General features: G+C 38.5%; 2 pseudogenes across 1 annotated transcript; both read right to left on the bottom strand.

The window, feature by feature from the left end:
- Positions 1 to 1,132: 1,132 nt before the first annotated feature.
- Positions 1,133 to 12,103, bottom strand: LOC149036779 (uncharacterized; annotated as a pseudogene). The gene is made up of 8 exons (XR_016181503.1): positions 11,880 to 12,103; positions 8,077 to 8,777; positions 7,548 to 7,642; positions 6,248 to 6,407; positions 4,534 to 4,622; positions 3,734 to 4,049; positions 3,257 to 3,419; positions 1,133 to 2,900 (listed from the first exon to the last, which is right to left on the bottom strand). The product of XR_016181503.1 is annotated as an uncharacterized LOC149036779 (transcript).
- A 2,448-nt stretch (positions 12,104 to 14,551) lies between these two features.
- On the bottom strand, positions 14,552 to 16,950 carry LOC149036778 (uncharacterized; annotated as a pseudogene).
- Between the last annotated feature and the right edge of the window lie 899 nt (positions 16,951 to 17,849).

Raw genomic sequence — 17,849 nt, 5'->3', positions numbered from 1 at the left:
GGTTAGTCGTTAAAAAACTATTTACTGGAATACCTGTGGTAGCCCAGTCATAAAAAGGCCTCTGTTTTTTTTTTTGTTGTCTTTCTTTTTTCCTCCGCCACAAAATGGAAAAATTACGCAATAGTGCCCAGTGGTCATTGGGCCCTCAACACCATGACAACCAACTGTGATCCAATGAGGGTGAAGGTGCTCACATGCTGATCACGTGTGTTATGTTGATGATGATTGACGTTGTCATGCAAGGACAGGGCCGAGTCACTTGACGAACCATGAGATTTTTGGTTATAAAACTCTTTTGTCAGCCATTTTGTATTTGTTCTGGGGTTGTTGTTTTGGCGATGGAGGTTCAATGGTTTTGGTTTACGATTACCTGGAGCTTTATGGTGCAAACGCTCGAAATACTTATAGACTCCTCATACAGAAGTCGTATTGTTCGCGGCCAGTCCACACTATTCTGCGTGCACCATCGTCTGACTCTTATTCGTGGGTTTCCTATGGACTTTGTTTCGCTTCTATGCGTACGGCCCCAGTCACGTCGGAACTTCTCAGCAGCTCACGTTATGGTATTGCCCATAGTCATAAACCTGTTTCTTCCTTGTGCGCTTTTGAAATTTGTACGCCAACAGGGTTTTGGAAGTTGAACGAGGGACTTTTACACCTTTAGTCTTCACTACTACCGGAGGCATGGCGGACGAATGCAATCGTTTCCATAGTAGATTAGCGTAACTCATCTCTATTAAGAAAGGAGAGGGGTACAGCAAAACGATTTCATGGATACGTTCAAAAGTGTCCTTCGCTCTACTAAGGTCTGCCTTACTTTGCCCAAGAGGTTCACGCACCACTAGGCGTGTCCCTCTGAACATTGAACATTGTGACTTTGAAATCGAAAAAGAACAAGCAGGATTTATAAAATAGTTTTTGTTTTTGTTTTTGTGAGAATATTTTTAGATTTTTTATATATAAGATGGATTTTTTTTTATCTTCAAGTAAGATTTTCCATGACATTTCTCTTGAGCTAGGTTGAACACGGAAGTAGTTAAGGATAGGATTAGGAAGGAACAGATTATAATCGATTGAATGTAATCATTAGAATGAAATAATTATGTGAAATGAGACCTATGACAGATTTTAATTTAGTCAAGTTTATACTATATTGTATTGGAAAAGAATTTTAGTGAATTAAAATTTATATTGATAATACTAAGATGATAGTTTACAATGTATGTGCACGCTACAAACCAAACTTTACCGTCTTGGCTCAACCTTTTTTGCTTAATTTCTTTTGAATTGTGTCGTGAAAATAGCCGCATCAGTAAAACATACACACATATAATAGCTTCTACCAAAACATTGGAATGGAATGGTTTATGATACAGACCAGATTATAAGTCTGATAAATAAACGTACTGTACAAAGTAAAATAAAAAACTGTTTCTTGACTGTAAAATTTTCTCTGCTCGATGGGTTACAATTATATTACCATCATTTTTAAAGACATGCGACATGCAATCCAAGCTCCGCTATTACACAATTATTTAGCTGCAGAGTGGACTGGAAAATATAGTAGTATGTATTGGTTAGAAAAAACCCTTTAAATAATGAAATTTTCAAGTAATTTCAAATAATCTTAAGGAGACCAACTTATAACAACAAAAATAGTAATTATCTTCATTATCATCATCATTCATGTCACACATTTTCATATGTCCATATGTCCAAAAGCACTTTACAGAGTGTGCCTAGTAAAACAATATTTTGAAACCCGAGAGACAGAATCTACAAGCTTATCACTAGCGTAAAAATAAAACAATCTTATTCTAAATAATGAAATACTATAAACAACTATAAAAGACTGCCACACGCCTGTCGAAAAAGTAGAATTTGATGATTGATAAAAGACATCCGCGATTGCTTAAACTTCGCTGAACTCTGCTCGTTGATTGGCCCAGAAAACTTGAGCCATCCTCTCAACCTATCGGATGCAAGATTACATTTGCAACTTGCTCATTCCCCTTTTTATTTTCTCGAAGCAGTTTGCTTGTTTTCACTTTAAGTTCTCTTTGGCATATGATAATGTAAACTGTTCTTCTGATTGGTTGCTTTAATAACTTTGGTTTTGTTTTTCAACTCTCAGAAGGTAACTCCTCTATGTACAAATTATCGATCATGAGAGACAACACTTGATTTTGTTTGGGATACAGCCATACGGTAATTTTACAAGATTAAAACTTGCCTTCCTTGGCTCCATCGTCGAGCCAAGTGACCCACTCAGCCGGAACTTATCCCGGTTTCACTTTAGCATAACGAGAAGTATTACTACTCCCGTCCTCCCCCCTCCCCCGGATGAGTTGCCAGTCCATCGCAAGGTTACCTCCAGCATTCATCAGGCTTCCTTGACAATTCGCTAATACCCGTTTATTCTCCTGGGTGGAGAGAGGCATGGGGAGAGTAAAGTGTCTTGTCCAAGACCCAGTTAGGTCTCGAACCCAGACCTCTCGGCACTGACCATGCATCAGGCCAGAGGAGACAGATTAGGGGACAGAGTTTGGTGGTTGTCAAAATGTGATAAATGACATAACAATGAATTCTCCCGTGCAGAAGAACCTATAGATACAGTGTTATTACTAATAATTTACAAACACTGCTCATAGGAATGAGTTAAAATAAGATAAAGCTATTTAAACGTTACAATTTCTCGCCTTATTGCAGCAGTGTTTCATGAGGCGCATCTCTTTCCTGGATTAGGAGAGCTTTGGCAAAGGCTTTTTTAATCTTCTGCAAGTCGTTAGATAATTCTTTGAGTCTATTTTCAAAACCCTGAAAACTCTCCACCACGAATTTCTTCCTGTTAAAGTGGCCTGGATGATCTTCCTCGCTTCCTTGGTCACACTTGTGCATATCTGAAGAATTAAAGAAATGGATCTGTCAATACCTAATTTTGCAAAAAATAAATTGTATTTGGGAACGGTCAATATCTATCACACAGTTGGGGCTAGAAGACGGGGAAAGAGTTACTTCGGAGGATTTGGGTTGTATCACAATTTACCTGATCCTCCATTTAGTTCTGTTGAATTCTAATGATCGCCCTTTATAGGTACGACTGGTCCTTCCCTGCCTTCCCCCTGAAAAGCACGCATCTCTTTCCCCCCCCCCCCCCGCAAAATCCTCTGACCTGCCCCCTAAAAAATGACAACCTTTGTTGTTGGTAGAACAAGGACAAATGGAATCCAAATATTTCCACAGGGGTTAAACTTACCTTTCCTCTTTAGAATCGCGGGATTACAAGAATTCAAGCCCTCCCAAAACACCCCAATGATGACAAGTCCGAGGAATATCCCAAGAAGACTAAATAAGAGAAACCGGGTTCTTTCTGAGCCACTTGAGAATAAACCATCCATTTGATCATATAAGGTTGCCGTCTAAAAAGAAAAAAAAACATTAAAGAGGGATAGATTCAACCACTCAGAATTGTTTAAAGGGCAAGGGTAGTCTTTGTTTTCCCACAGGTATCCTACTTTTCTCATTTTCCTAGTTCTGGATTCGACATATTTTCATAAATTCATTATCAGAGGGCTAGAGATACCTAAACCGACCCTCTAATATTTTGTCGGCCAGTTAAATCCGTAAGGCGACAAAAAAAAAAAACCTTTGTATGGTCGTGCATCAGAAACCTGACGTGAGTATCAACAATTACTCTTGATCACTTTAGTTCATAAGTGTTGTAGAAGACTACCTGCAGTTCTACGGGTATCAGGTCACCTGAGGCCTTTAGACTTTCTACGCGCAATTCTGTGGAATATTCCTTTAATGCTGGTCCACATTCCACCACCTTTTTTCTCTTGACAATTTCTGGATCGGTGTCATTTGTAACGTTCACTGGTGCCGTGTATACATGCACCAAGTAATAATCCATCGGATAATCGATATTGCGAATCATTCGTATCTGCCTGTTCTTTCTCAGTCCGGATTTATCGAGAAAGTAAAATGCAGTCTTTCGATCCACAAGGACTCTTCCAATGGTTCCTTCGCTGAGTTTTTTTTTTGCATCTCTTCCACGCAGCTAAACCCTGTAATATCAGATATTTCTGGATCAGTCTGGTCACAACGGAGGTCACTTAAAAAAGGCTAAATATTTTTTTACAAAAATGCATTCATAGAAAACGAACCACTGAGGCTTTTCCAGTTGACAGTTTGGTAGTTGGGGTGTCACTGAAATGTATTTTAAGTGTAAGGTGTGTCTTCGTGATATGGGAAGACTTTCACCTCTGAGCGAAGTCAACCCCCTTCCCCCCTCTCGTGGCTCTGTGTTCGTGTACGTTTGCATTTGAATGGGAAGTCATACTGGCGTGTGCCCCCGGTACGAATTAATGTTACGGAATCAGGTAAATGCAGAACTATCCCCGAGTCCTCCGAATCAGGAGCACATCCCTAATTTTCGTTAATCGAGTATGACATCGTCACGTTAATTGGACGAATGAAGACAGATGCATTTGAAAACTTATTTGTGAACGGAATGTTGTCAGTAGATATAGCCTCAGCGAAAATTGTTACTTACCAATTATCTTTGCGTCGTACTGCTTTGCCACAATTTTCGTATCAGTATTTTTGATGAACACGCCAACCTAAGGTAAATCACACTACATTAGAACAGCTTTTATCTTCTCTTGCGCATGTATTGGGTGTGGTCATCCTTTTTTCGCAACCTTACCCCCCTCCCCTTAGAGCCTCCGCACGCGACTAAATCCTTTAGGCCTTTCACTGTTGCAAGGACACACTTTGTAAGTCCTGAATCTGATTTCTCACATGGCAATGGTCAGTAATTGTTAGGTCATCGCACATAGAAAAATTTAATAGGGCCTGGTAAAGACTTACACATTTGTCGACAGAAAAAATACCCGATAAAACCTACAAAATTTGTTTTTCTTGTCAAGTAAAAATTATCTATCATATTGGAATATTCACATATTTTTAGGTACATTTACAATTTGCTAACAATTAGTAGGTGTTCAGTTAACAAGATTCTAGAAAGGTTGTAGAGTGATTCGGTCAGCGAAGAGGGCTTTACTGGCGATAGATTATACGAAGAAAGTTGTGGAGGCTATTGGAACGAGTCTGAGTACTCAGACCATGATGTAACATGCTCAAGGGTGGGCCGCAGCGAAATGTTTCGTACTTCTTTCTTTTTTTTTTTGTCTTGTTTTTTATATTTGAGTTTGTGCATAGACTGCAAGCAGTCTGCACTTTTTGGAGAGGTCCGCCGCACGAGTCAAAAAATATCAGCGAAAAAAAGAACACAAATTGATGAAAACTTAGGGCCAGATGATAAGTACTTTCCTCTTTCAAATAATATGAAAAGTCTGTGCAACGAAACTACACTTATAAGTTGTAGTTCCGGAAAGACCCACCCTAAATAATAGGAACAGGAAAGGCATCGTTTGTGAAAGGGCCAATAATATCCGAAATTGTACAAAACCAAAGCAATTTTCCATTTGGACGATCAATAAAAATTGTTTAATGTTAATCTCTTTCTTCAATACAGCTTGCTAACACAAACTCAGGTAGCTCATGATTCCTAGCTGCTCCAGGGATCATAAACATGGCCGCACTCAGTCATCCAGGGCCCAGCAGTTCGAAGTGGTCTCAGTAGTACTAATCCGGGGTTAATTTCATACGGGTTTCTTCATCCCTTTGTTCAGCAACCTTTTTCGAATAATTTTCTTTATTTTTTTCAAAGAGCATCTAATAAGTGTGGACAAAAATAATTATACTGAATTTTCTTTTACAGCTTTCAGATCTGAAATAAGATTTCACATTACTGCTGAGTTGTCTGAACCCTTATTTGAACAACCCTGCCCTGTGACTCAGAGGTTTGAGTCACAAGGCCGAGTTACATTTTAGTTGTTCTTGAGTTCGATCGATGAGGGTAGGATTTCATTTATTGGCAATATAACTTTTTCAGGGAAAAACCTTTCGACGCTTCGTTTAGGATAAATTGAAAAATGTAGGGAATCTAATTTGAAACCAAGAAAATAATCAACTGATATATCTCCTTACAATATCACCCCTGAATCAAACATTGAGGTCACGAGAATAAAAGAAATGATCACCAATCAAAGAAACTCTTGATTGTTAAAATAAATCCTTTTTTTCAGCACCATAAGAAATATATAGAGAAAATTATAAAGAAGAGGCATAATGATGTTAGGGTGCAAAGGGTTTTTTAGGTATTCATGTTAGGGTTACTAACCTCTTTGCCACCGATTTCCCTACATCCAGTACCATCCAGGGAAGCTTGCATAGCATTTGTAAATGTGGCGGTGAACAGCGACAACGTTATAACTCCTATCAGGATCCACATTATACCAAATGCACGTCCACAGAGGGTTTTATGCGTCTTATCACCGTACCTAATGAGAAAAAGGAACCAAACATCTTCGCACTTTGAGGATAGTGTAGTAAGTATATAAAGAGGGTTGTCCAATACACCCAAACCGCTACGATTCGTCAAAGGCAGTTTGCGAATCATTCTACCGTTTGATGCGGTTAATGCGTCTTGTTGTACCGGAAATCTGATTAAACATCTCTCATTAGATGAAAACGCATACTGGTAGTCAATTTGCAAATCACTTGGGAAATATTTCGCAAGTAGCTGTCAAGGGTTGTTGACAATGTTGTCGAATTGAACGACTCGTCTCAGTTGCACCCGTCGACCCGTCATACCAGAAGTCCATTAACAAGACATTTAGAAAATATTCCGCAAGTGGCCACGAAAGGGGGTTGCAGATTTTGTCGAATCGAACGACTCGTCACAGCTGGTGTCGACCTGTCATACCGGAAGTCGATTTGCGAGACACTTAGAAAATATTCCGCGAGTAACTACGAAGGAGGGTTGGAGATGTTGTCGAATCGACTCGAATCGAACGACTCGTCACAGTTGATGTCGAACCGTCATACCTCCGGTGTGAAGATTCGTCAACGACCGTGGACGAATCGTCGCTGTTTCACACTTTAAGAACGTGGAAGGTTCACGTTGTCATTTTCTCTTTTCATCCTACTCATTTTCACATATTGCTCACGCCCCTCGACTTTTATACTATTCATTTTCAAAAATTGTTTACCAACCTCCACTTCCGGTATGTTAACGCACGATTCGACTTCCGGTGTGTCGATTCGTCAACGACCGTAGACGAATCGTAGCGGTTCGAGTGTATTGGACATGTATGTATGTAAAAAATAAATAAGTAGATAAAAAACTGAAACATGGTTTTAAGATGTGCAATGGAAAATTATTTTTCTTTTCTTTGTTACTATTCATTTTGCTTTCTGTGAAGAGCTGTAAACGAGAGGAATCCGGTACCACGTGACAACTAGTTGTTTGTAAGACTGGAAGCCAATTGAAGAATGGAATCCCTGAGATTTTGATAAACCCGACGCATGTAACAAAACCGACAAAGAAATGGGTTTTACAATTTTGCTAATTTTTGATTATATTCAAAGGACGCTATGAAAAAAAAATCCCACCAATACCCAAATCTAAATCAACTAACCCTACTGTTGTAAGTGATTCCACTGCCCACCAAAAGCCTTCAGGTGATCCTTTCGTGAACAGGGGTGAAAACTGAGACGCGTTTGAACGGTGTTCCTGTCATGAAATCGGTTTATCTGTTTAATGAATTAATATTATTTACAAAAACTAATATTAAGGTGACGTTTAGTATCCGAAATCTTAGAATCTTGGAATAAAATGTTATTATTCGATAGCTTGCGTCATTGCAAGGGTCTTTTTTCACCTACAAATAAACAAACATTATTTGTGGATTTATGAAATGTGGGGCATTACAGTTTTTTCTTTATTCACTGTGAGATCCTTTTTTTTAGTTTGGCTTTTTATTTCGGTGAAGCGATAAGGTGTGGCTAACTAACCGTTTACTCAAAAATGCTGCCGTCGATTCCTCCTTGTACTATTTTTATGCTAAAGCCGTAACAATTAAGGTTGAATCTAACCTTACGTTGAATTAAAACTAAAGAGCTTCAGAAGCTGAGTATAGATTGACGATGATAAGCCTTAACTCTTACCAAGAGCCAAATGATCACTCCAGATATCCCTGACAGCAATATGATAAAAGCCAATATTGGCCATTGTGACGTAATGGAAGTAAATAACTGTTCCCGTGACTCTGCTTCGCACTGCTTTAAGTTCACAATCATCGAACACCCGGATGATGCAAATGCCCGGATGAGTGTCACATCGTCTAGACCCGTAAGTTTTTCTTTTGCATCTGATAGAATCGGAAAACCAAAATCAACCAACCGATTTTTTATCAACTTCACCATTTCGTCTTGATTTTGAACAAATACTGGTTCCATTTTGCAAGCTATGGAGTGTGTTGCTACTCTACCAAAGCAAGCCATGTCCACAAGCCATGTTAGGGTTTGATGCATAAATCCTCGGTTAATACTTTGGTTCATAATGTAAGGAGGAAAATCTAGCAGGGCAAGTTTGAATTTGCATTTCGTTTCTTTATCTTGTTCCTGACGAAGTTGACGCGTTTGGCGAACTTGACGATGTTGCCTGATTTCACGGGCTTTGCGCGCTAATTCCGATTGATTGATTGAATCAAGTGGGAGCTTTTGGCTGCTGGAAAGCCATAAATCGCAGCAAACCGTTAGGCATACAACCAGTCTCAGAGCTGCAACGTGCATCGTTAGCACCACCAAGATATGATATGGTTAGAAACCTCCCTTGAAGGGCTTCAGACTTCAAGTTGTATTTAGATCTAAAATAAAATAAAACACAGATGCGAAAGTCAAAATAATGTATTATCTGTTTGCAAGCCTGTTGTTTTATACTGCATGGGAGCAATGCAAGACCAGATCTCCATGTGATTTCCATTACACTTACATGAGAATTTTTACGAAGAAGACATCATGCACTTGAAAAGAATGGAACGAAAATATGATTTTTGACCTTCTAAAAGGACTCGAAGGAGTTTTTTAAAGACAAAAAGTTCTGGAGTCCTCATTAAGGTAGCAACCTCCACTCCTGGCAATAGTCACCTACCCTCACTGAACGCTTTTTTACGATGAGCTACGATGTCTCTGCTACCACACAACATGCCGTTATCTGAGTCGGTGTGCTTGCAGAATTTACATCAACAAGCGTATGTGCAAGTGCGGAGTAATGGAATCAGACAAGGCGGCTTCAGACATACCGACAAATTGTGATTCGCTTCCATCAAGAAGTTCGAGAGATTAACCCATTATGAATTTTGAATTGCGCTTCGCGGTTGGCAATAACTGTTTTTTGTCAAGGTCTGTGTCATCAAGTGGGCTTCTAGAAATATACTTTACGCCAAAGTTTTATGACTGAAATCTAACCAGTTTACAAGTGGATCCCTTTTTCCCAAAACAGAACCGTACTGTGAATCTTCAGACCGACACAATTTGTAATTGTGGCATATGCAGTTTAAGGGCTTGATTATTAAAATTTTGGGCTAGAAGATAATAATTTCTAAAAGAATTTAGACTAATTATCTCATTATATGAGATCTTTTGATAAAATATGGTTTTTCTTCGACCCCGTTTTTGAGTGTCAAAGAATGTAACGGCAGTTCTTTGCATATTAATTTGTGTTCTACAAAATCTGTAAGCATGGCTATGCCAGGATTATAAATAACTCCCCATTGTGAACAAAAACACCGCGTCAAGGTGATTTTTTTTCTAACACTGCAGAATATTTTGTGTCCTAGACTGTGACGCCAGATTGAGCGAATGTTATTATATAGTTAACTGTGGGGGAGAGAGTGGGGGCGGACTCTGAACACAATTAATGAAGTCTGTCGAAGGGATGCATTGAAATTTGAAAAGACGAACGCGTTTCGATGTAATGAAAGATTTTCAGAAGGGAACCAGTAAACATACTGCAATATGATTAATAATCATTATGGGAAATATTCAGAGCCAGGCAAATAAATGTGCTTTCCGCTGGCGTCATCAATCATTTCCGATTAATCACGGCCTTTTTTTGCGTCGCTTCGGCCAAAGTCCCTCAGCACTACATAGAACAAAAGGACTATTGTAAAATTGTTTTATTAAGAATCGATGTAACTAGCCAAATACCAGTTTGGTTAGTTGGTAATAAAATTGCTTTAAAAAATTCATGTAAAGGCCCAAGTAGTTCAATGGATCATTTGATTTGCGCAGTGGATTTAGCGATCGATGGAACCTCGTCGAAATCGTTCAAAGCAAGGGAGCCTAAAGCTGAGGAAACCACAAGGAGTAAAATCTATATATGTAAATGTCCAAATGGTTAATAGTCTAAAACACCGATGAATACAGGAATACATATCATTTTGCGCACGATAATTGAACAGCAAATACGAGATAATGCGTGTAAATAACTGCATTCGGAATCACCGATAACAACGCGTTTTCTCTACGCAAACAGCTAAAAAAACGTCAGAAAGCATCGTATTTCTTTAGTTGACCAACCCGTGAACGTTAGACGACATGTTGTTTTCAAGCGTTTTCTACGCAATTTTACTGTCTTAGAAAATGGAAGGAAACGCTTTGTCTTCGACGGAAAACTTCTTTCAAAGCAATCTTTTGTTACTGGAAAACACCAGTAAGCAACGAATACAAACCGTTTTCCCATCTGCTAACCGCATTCTTATCACTAGGAAAACAATCGTTTTCATAGAGTTAGCTGTGAAGGAAAACTGCTGGATAATGAAACGAACACTCGAATTCGCCGACTCGAAAGCAACGGGTAAACGTTGGATTTTCTTGTCGGAAAATGTCAGAAAAATGCTTGAAAAATTCCGCGTTTTCAAATATTCAGAACTTGTTTTCCGAGCCGGTGAACACCATATGTTTCGCAATAAGGCACGCATGAAGTAATGAAATAAACAAATACTTCAAAATATATGTAGAAATAACTGTGCTCTATACTACTGAAATGCTTTTAATCCTGCAAGGAAAAAGGCGTTCGATCATTCCGAAGTTCATCATCATTATTCACGGAAAATGCATCAGACGTAAAAATGATTCCGAACAGTTGGTAAACGAGGAGGTTATTAAAGTTTCAATTAGAAATGACATACAAATAACCAATGGTGTAAGACAACACTATCCATTTTTAATCTTTTCTCTTGCGACTATTCAAAGGCTGTTTAACTGCACTCAATGATTTGCATGCCATAATTTGTTTCATTCAAACCGGCATGCTTTGGTGAAACGGTGTGGCCGTTTTTGTTGTTGTTGTTGTTTTGTTTGGTTTTTTTTTTCATTGAAGAAAAAAGGGCTTCACCAAAATAAATATGTATAATAAACATATCTATAGATGTCCAAATGGTTAACGGTGTAAAACACCGATAAATATAGGAATAAATACCAATTTTTCGCACGACAATCGAACGGCAACTACTTGAAAATGCGTGGGAATAACCGCATTCGGTGAATCGCCGATAACAACGCGTCTTCTCAACGCAAACAGCTAAAAAACGCCAAAAACATCGCACTTCTTTACGTTGACCAACCCGTGAACGTTGGACGACACGTGGTTTTCAGGCGTTTTCTGGGCATTTTCCTGTCCAAGGAAAATGGAAGAAAACGCTCTGTCTTCGACGGAAACTTCTGTGAAAGCAATCTTCTAAAAAGTTAAAAGTGAAGGAAAACTGCTGGATAATGGAACGAATACTCCTGACCAATTCGCCGACTCGAAAACAACCGAAAAACTTGGGATTCTCTTGTCGGAAAATGTCAGAAAAATGCGTGAATAATGCCGCGTTTTCAAATATTCAGGACTTGTTTTCCGAACGGGTGAGCACCATATGTTTTGCAGTGAAACACACACACAAAGTAATGAAATAAAGAAATACCTCAAAATATATGTAGAAATAACTGTGCTCTATACTACTGAAATGCTTTCAATCCTGCGTGGAAAAAGGCGTTCGATCATTCCGAAGTTCATAATCATTATTCACGGAAAACGCATCAGACGTAAAATGATTCCAAACAGTTGGTAAACGAGGAGGTTATGAAAGTTTCAACTAGAAATCATACGCAAATAACAGATGGTGTATGACAACACTATCTATTTTTAACCTTCTCCCTTGAGACTATTTGCACGCTGGTTAACTTTCAGACTCATCGATGGTTTCTAACTAAAATCTAGAAAACTAAGCAGTCGACGCTGTCATGTTACAAAAGGAAATTTTGGGAGCTTTACCTCATGAAGTTTCGTGAAGCACTTTATTAAAGAGGAAACTCCACGGTATCAAGAATCACAGTGAGCCTAGCCTGCAGTGCAGAGGTCTGATCACTGCGAGCTAACGTTATAAGCTCGCACTAATAATGTCATTGACAGCTGGAGCTTAACTGCACCAATCAGGGATTCCTTTGTTGGCGAACGGAGTTCTGCAAATGACCTTTGACAGGCGTAATCTTTACTCTCCCACCCCACTGCTCTCCTTATTTTTGACCGTCGACCGCCCCTTGGTACAAACTTCTTTCTCTCCCCAGCCTTCCGCTGCCTTTAAAATCAAAGATGGCGGCCATAATTTTCGTTAAGAAAATACTGAGCACTCGCTCGCCAAAATTACGCCTGGTTTGCATACAAATGATGAGCCCACTTTTAAAAGACCGAACTGTCTCATATTGATCATTTGCAATCATAATTTTTGACAAATGTTATTCTTTTAAACGTTCTTTGACGCAAAAAAACGCAGCAAAAAGGAACTATTTGTCCACATTGAACACGAGTGTACATGCTGATTATGAACAATAGCCGAGTCAAAACTGTACTTAAATGGTAAGTTCATTGGCCTCGATTGCGTCAAATAAGTCAAATAAGTCAATTATCAGCCAACCAAAACAAGTAGAAAACGGTTCGACGAAAGCCATTCTATTCACAAAGAAGTTAATACTTGGTCCATACTACCAAAACAATCAAGTAGACTATCTGTATCAATGACGAAATGCCTTATTTTCGTCAACATATTGAAAACTATCTGCATGAAGTGTACAGGCGCCAGTAGAATAGTGATTAGGCTCTAACAGATTGTGATAATAAAAGTAGCTCATTATGCTTTTGACATTATTTGCTATTAGCATCGCCCGATGCGTTTCCAAATTATACTCAAAATTATGCCACTTTTTCTTAAAGTGCGGTTTAAAAGAGGGAACAAGACAAGCTCAGATTATATAATCATTACTCATGATTAATAAAGCGTGATATCTTCCTTATCTTGAGTTACACACTTGCTCTGAGAAAACACTACTACACATTTAATATGTTCTGACATTTTGGAGCCTGTGAAAGCGGGAACTATGACCAACGTAATCTAACTTCCAGTGTGCCCAGTCCACTGGACGACGACTGACGCAGTATTCCGGTAACGCTCTTCCCTCGAATATTGCAAAATTACAAATGCTGAAGCTTGGACCAAACGTGTTTACCACTTAGAAATTACATATCAGTTTCATTCTTACAACTGTACCAAAGATGTCTCTCTGTTATCATAAACATCTAAATTGCTTTGATATCACAAGAAGTTGAATACCTTTTGTTCATAAAAATGTGTTCTCTCTCCAACCAGACATGTGGGTGTATATACTACTTGCTTGAAGCAAAACTTCGTGCGACGACAAGATGATAAAATACCTCTCGACTTGAAGTAATTGAAATTTAGTTATCTTGAAATAGTTCTTAGATTATTTTGGCCTTAGCGTAAAAGAAAAAAAATTGTTTTCTGAATGTAAGTGTGACCCCTTCCCTTCCTCCCTCTATCAAAAGTTCCCGAGTCTGCCCCAACGATACAGACTCGATTCATGGTTAGTCGTTAACAAACTATTCATTGGGATACGTGTGGTAGCCCAGTCATAAAACGCCTTTATTTTTCCTCCGCCACGAAATGGAAAAATTGCGCAATAGCACCCAGTGGTCATTGGGCCCTCAACACCATGACAACCAACTGTGATCCAATAAGGGTGAAGGTGTTCACATGCTGATGATCAGCATGTGAAAACCTTCACCCTCAGATCGCGTGTGTCATCTTGATGATGTTGACGTTGTCATGCAAGGATGGGGCCGGGTCACATGACAAATCACGAGATTTTTGCCTATAAAACTCTTTGTCAGCCATTTTGTATTTGTTCTGGGGTTGTTGCTTTGGCGATGGAGGTTCAATGGTTTTGGTTGACGATTACCTGGAGCTTTATGGTGTAAACGCTCAAAATACCTACAGACCCATACAGAAGTCGTATTGTTCGCTGCCAATCCACACTAAAATATGTTATTGAGCGGTATTTTTCGAACGGATTGAGTCGCGAACGCTTGAAAGCTATGAAAGCTTTGTATGCCTTGTATGCCTTGTATGCCAAGTATGCCAAGTATGCCGATGTCTTAGTTGAAAAACGTACACTTGTTGAAAAAAAAACTGAAATCTGAAACCAAACTGCAAATACTCTAAGCAATCTATTGAACAACACGATTACCGTGAGACTGAAGAACGAAACTCTAATGGATGCAAGCTGCTTGTGAAGAAAAACGCTATGTTTTAAATCGTTGCTCCTCGGAGTAATTGGTTTCATTTGGTGACCTTGTTGGAAGTGGTGTGACGTCATGGCTTACATGCGCCAGATAATACTCCATTGGATAATCGATGTTACGTGTCATTCTAATTTGTCTGCTTCGTTTCGAACCAAATTTATCCAGAAAGTACAATGCAGTGTTATGATCCAACAATTGGATCGTAATTTAATTTAGGGGTTCAGTTTGATAGCATATTTAGTTTTGAGGAGCACATTAAGAACATTTGTAAATCATCATTCTATCATTTGAGAAATATTGCTAAAATCCGCAAGTACTTAAGCCAAGATACATGTAAAATCCTAGTCCATGCATTTATTAGTTCGAAACTTGATCACTGTAATTCCTTATTACATGCCTTCCTAAGTATCTGTTAGCTAGACTACAGGCAGTTCAGAATGCTGCAGCTCGTGTTGTCACATTGACACCGAGGCATGTTCATATAACTCCTATTTTAATTAATCTTCATTGGTTACCAGTTGAGTTTAGAATAACTTTTAAAGTCCTTTTATTGGTATACAAGGCCCTTCATGGCCTTGCACCTTCTTATATTTCTGACCTTTTGAATTTTAAAACATACTCTAGGTCATTGCGTTCTTCATGTAAAGAATATTTAGTGGTTCCAAGAAGCAGATTGAAAACATATGGAGACAGAGCTTTCTCTATTGCAGGACCTAAATTGTGGAACGATTTACCTCTAGAGATTAGGAAATGTGCTTCAGTGGCAACTTTTAAGCAATCCCTTAAAACTTTTTTATTTAAGTTAGCATATAGGTTATGAGATTCCTTTTGTTTTGAGATGTTTTTGATTTATATAGTAGATAACTTAGGCTATATTTGAATTATATTGTATATTGTAGATATTTTATATTTTATATTTTTTATATTTTATTTTGGAATTAGGTAGCGCTTTGGACAATTATTGGATTTTAGCGCTATATAAATAAAATTATTATTATTATTATTTATTATTATTAACAATACTCTTCTAATTGCTCCTTGGCTAAGATTTTTTTGCATTTCTTGAAGAGAGTCAAACTCTGTAGATTAAAAGTTTCTTGATCAAATCAGTATGGGAACGTAGGTTAATGGGTTTAAAGAGCTAAAGTCCTCTGTTGATGAAAACTAACTCCGTTCATGTTGTGCAGCTAGTATTGATTACCTGATTGATTACTACTAAAGGACAGATTCGTCTTCTTTTGGCAACACTTAGGATGAAACTTTTCTTTCTTTATACGCACCTCTTTACCAACAATATCTTTGCATTTTGTGCCATCAAGGGAGGCTTGCATGGCACTGATTATTAAGCAATGACATCATGATTGCTCCCACCAGAACCCAGATAATGCCAAATATACGGCCAAGAAAGGACTTTGGAGTTACGTCACCGTACCTGATTTAGAAAAGGATTAATCATAAAAAACCGCAACTCAAGTCAAAAACTTAGAAGTACGTTTAATTGCAAGTGCAGTTATCTTAGAGAGAATTGAAATACCCCACTGTTGTGAGGGAGAGCACGGCCCACCAAAATCCTTTAGGTGCACCAGCCGTAAATAAAGGTGAAAACTGGTCTTTGTTAACTCTGCGCTCCTGCAATCAGGAACGAAAAGTCTACTTTTATAGCCTGCAAAAGAATGTTTCGGTGTTTTAACTAGGAGCTATCCCAAAAGAAATTGTTATTCTCAGATCACTTGGATATCGTTCATAAAAAGAACAGGAAAAAAAATTCTGCTTTGATTCCATTCTATCAAGAGGTCAGATGTACATTTTCATGACTAGTAAAACAAAATTCATTAAAGTTTTCCTAAAACCTCCAGGCATCTCCTCTCAGAGTTCTGTCGTGTCCCGTCGCCCGAACGTGCTGTCTATCTAAGTCTATGTGGTACTGTATGAACAACATAAATTTATGTTCTCACCAAAAGCCATACGAGTATTCCTGAAACTCCTGACAGAATTGGCCATCGTGACGTAATAGGTGCAAACAGCTGTTCCTCTGATTCTTCCTCACACTTCTTTAAGTTTGCTATTAGAGAACTGCCAAATGACACAAATGCTCGGATCAGTGTGACATTAGGCAGTCCATCATCGTCTATCTTATGGTTAGCTTGAAAGGGAAAAGTGAAATCCACTTTCTTGGTTTTCATCAGATTTGACATTTCATCTTGACTTCGCACAAAGATGGTATCCATATTGCAAGCTGTTGGGTCGCTTGCTTGTCTACTAAAGCAAGCCATGTCCACAAACCATTTAATGGTTTGGTACATAAATCCTGGATCGAGACTTCCGTTCATGATATAAGGAGGAGTGTTCAGCAAAGCGACTTTGAACCTGCACTGCGTTTTTTGTTCAGAATTCGTGGAAAATTAAGTAAACCAGTAACAGAAGAATATGGAGAAGTTTCATAGTTCAATTAGTCACTACGTCTTTAAGTCTATGACTCCAACCTGATGGGAGAAAATAATTAAACAACTTTTTGTACAAATACACATAAAAATACGAGGCACTCAGAAATCTTGATAGTGTTGAGCCACACTAAAAAAAGAAACAAGAATAATCAATAGAGCAACATTGAAGAAGCTTTGTAGTTTGAAAATCTGCAGCACAATTCCCGCGTAAAACACCTGCTTGAATTTCATATAATAATCGACTGATGATATTTAGTTATTAGAGCAGCGAGGTTTTTAAAAATCGTCACACTTTGTAATACCTGTCGTACCTATTGCACTTTGTAACCAGCTCTTCGCACTTTGTAACACCCGTCCTTACAATTAAAACAGGACACTAGTGATGAAATTGGCGCTATTGACTGGTGTTTATTTTTTTCTTGTTTTCATGCTGCGCGGTATCCATCATACTTAATCACAGTATTTGCATCTGAAATAGATTAAGCCTACACAATGGCAAATTCAAATAAGTGTGCCAATAGAAATTGGAAAACTGAAATTTAAATCATGATCACTCGTTGTGAACTCGGCGACATTTATTTTACGACCAGAAGCATGTCACCTTGTTTAGCCTGGCAAAAAGCTTTGATCGCTTTTCTTTCCTCATAGTCCCCGCAGAACTTTAATATGTTTTACAGTTTTTCAGAGAGACGTTTAATCATATTAGTCTAGCCGATGACTTGTACCACACGCTGTCACCGCTCCCTGCCTGATCGGTTTCGTTCACTTAAAAAAACCTTCCAAACAAAACTCAACAAAAGTGTAATCACTTTACAACCTCTTCCATTTATCAAAGAAAAGCTGGTCATGCTGCA

This window comes from Pocillopora damicornis, chromosome 12 (assembly GCF_964200805.1).
Source record: "Pocillopora damicornis chromosome 12, jaPocDami1.2, whole genome shotgun sequence".
In the NCBI taxonomy this organism is placed as follows: Eukaryota; Metazoa; Cnidaria; class Anthozoa; order Scleractinia; family Pocilloporidae; genus Pocillopora; species Pocillopora damicornis.
Note: the sequence above shows the minus strand (reverse complement) of the source record. Positions and strands in the feature narration are given on the sequence as shown.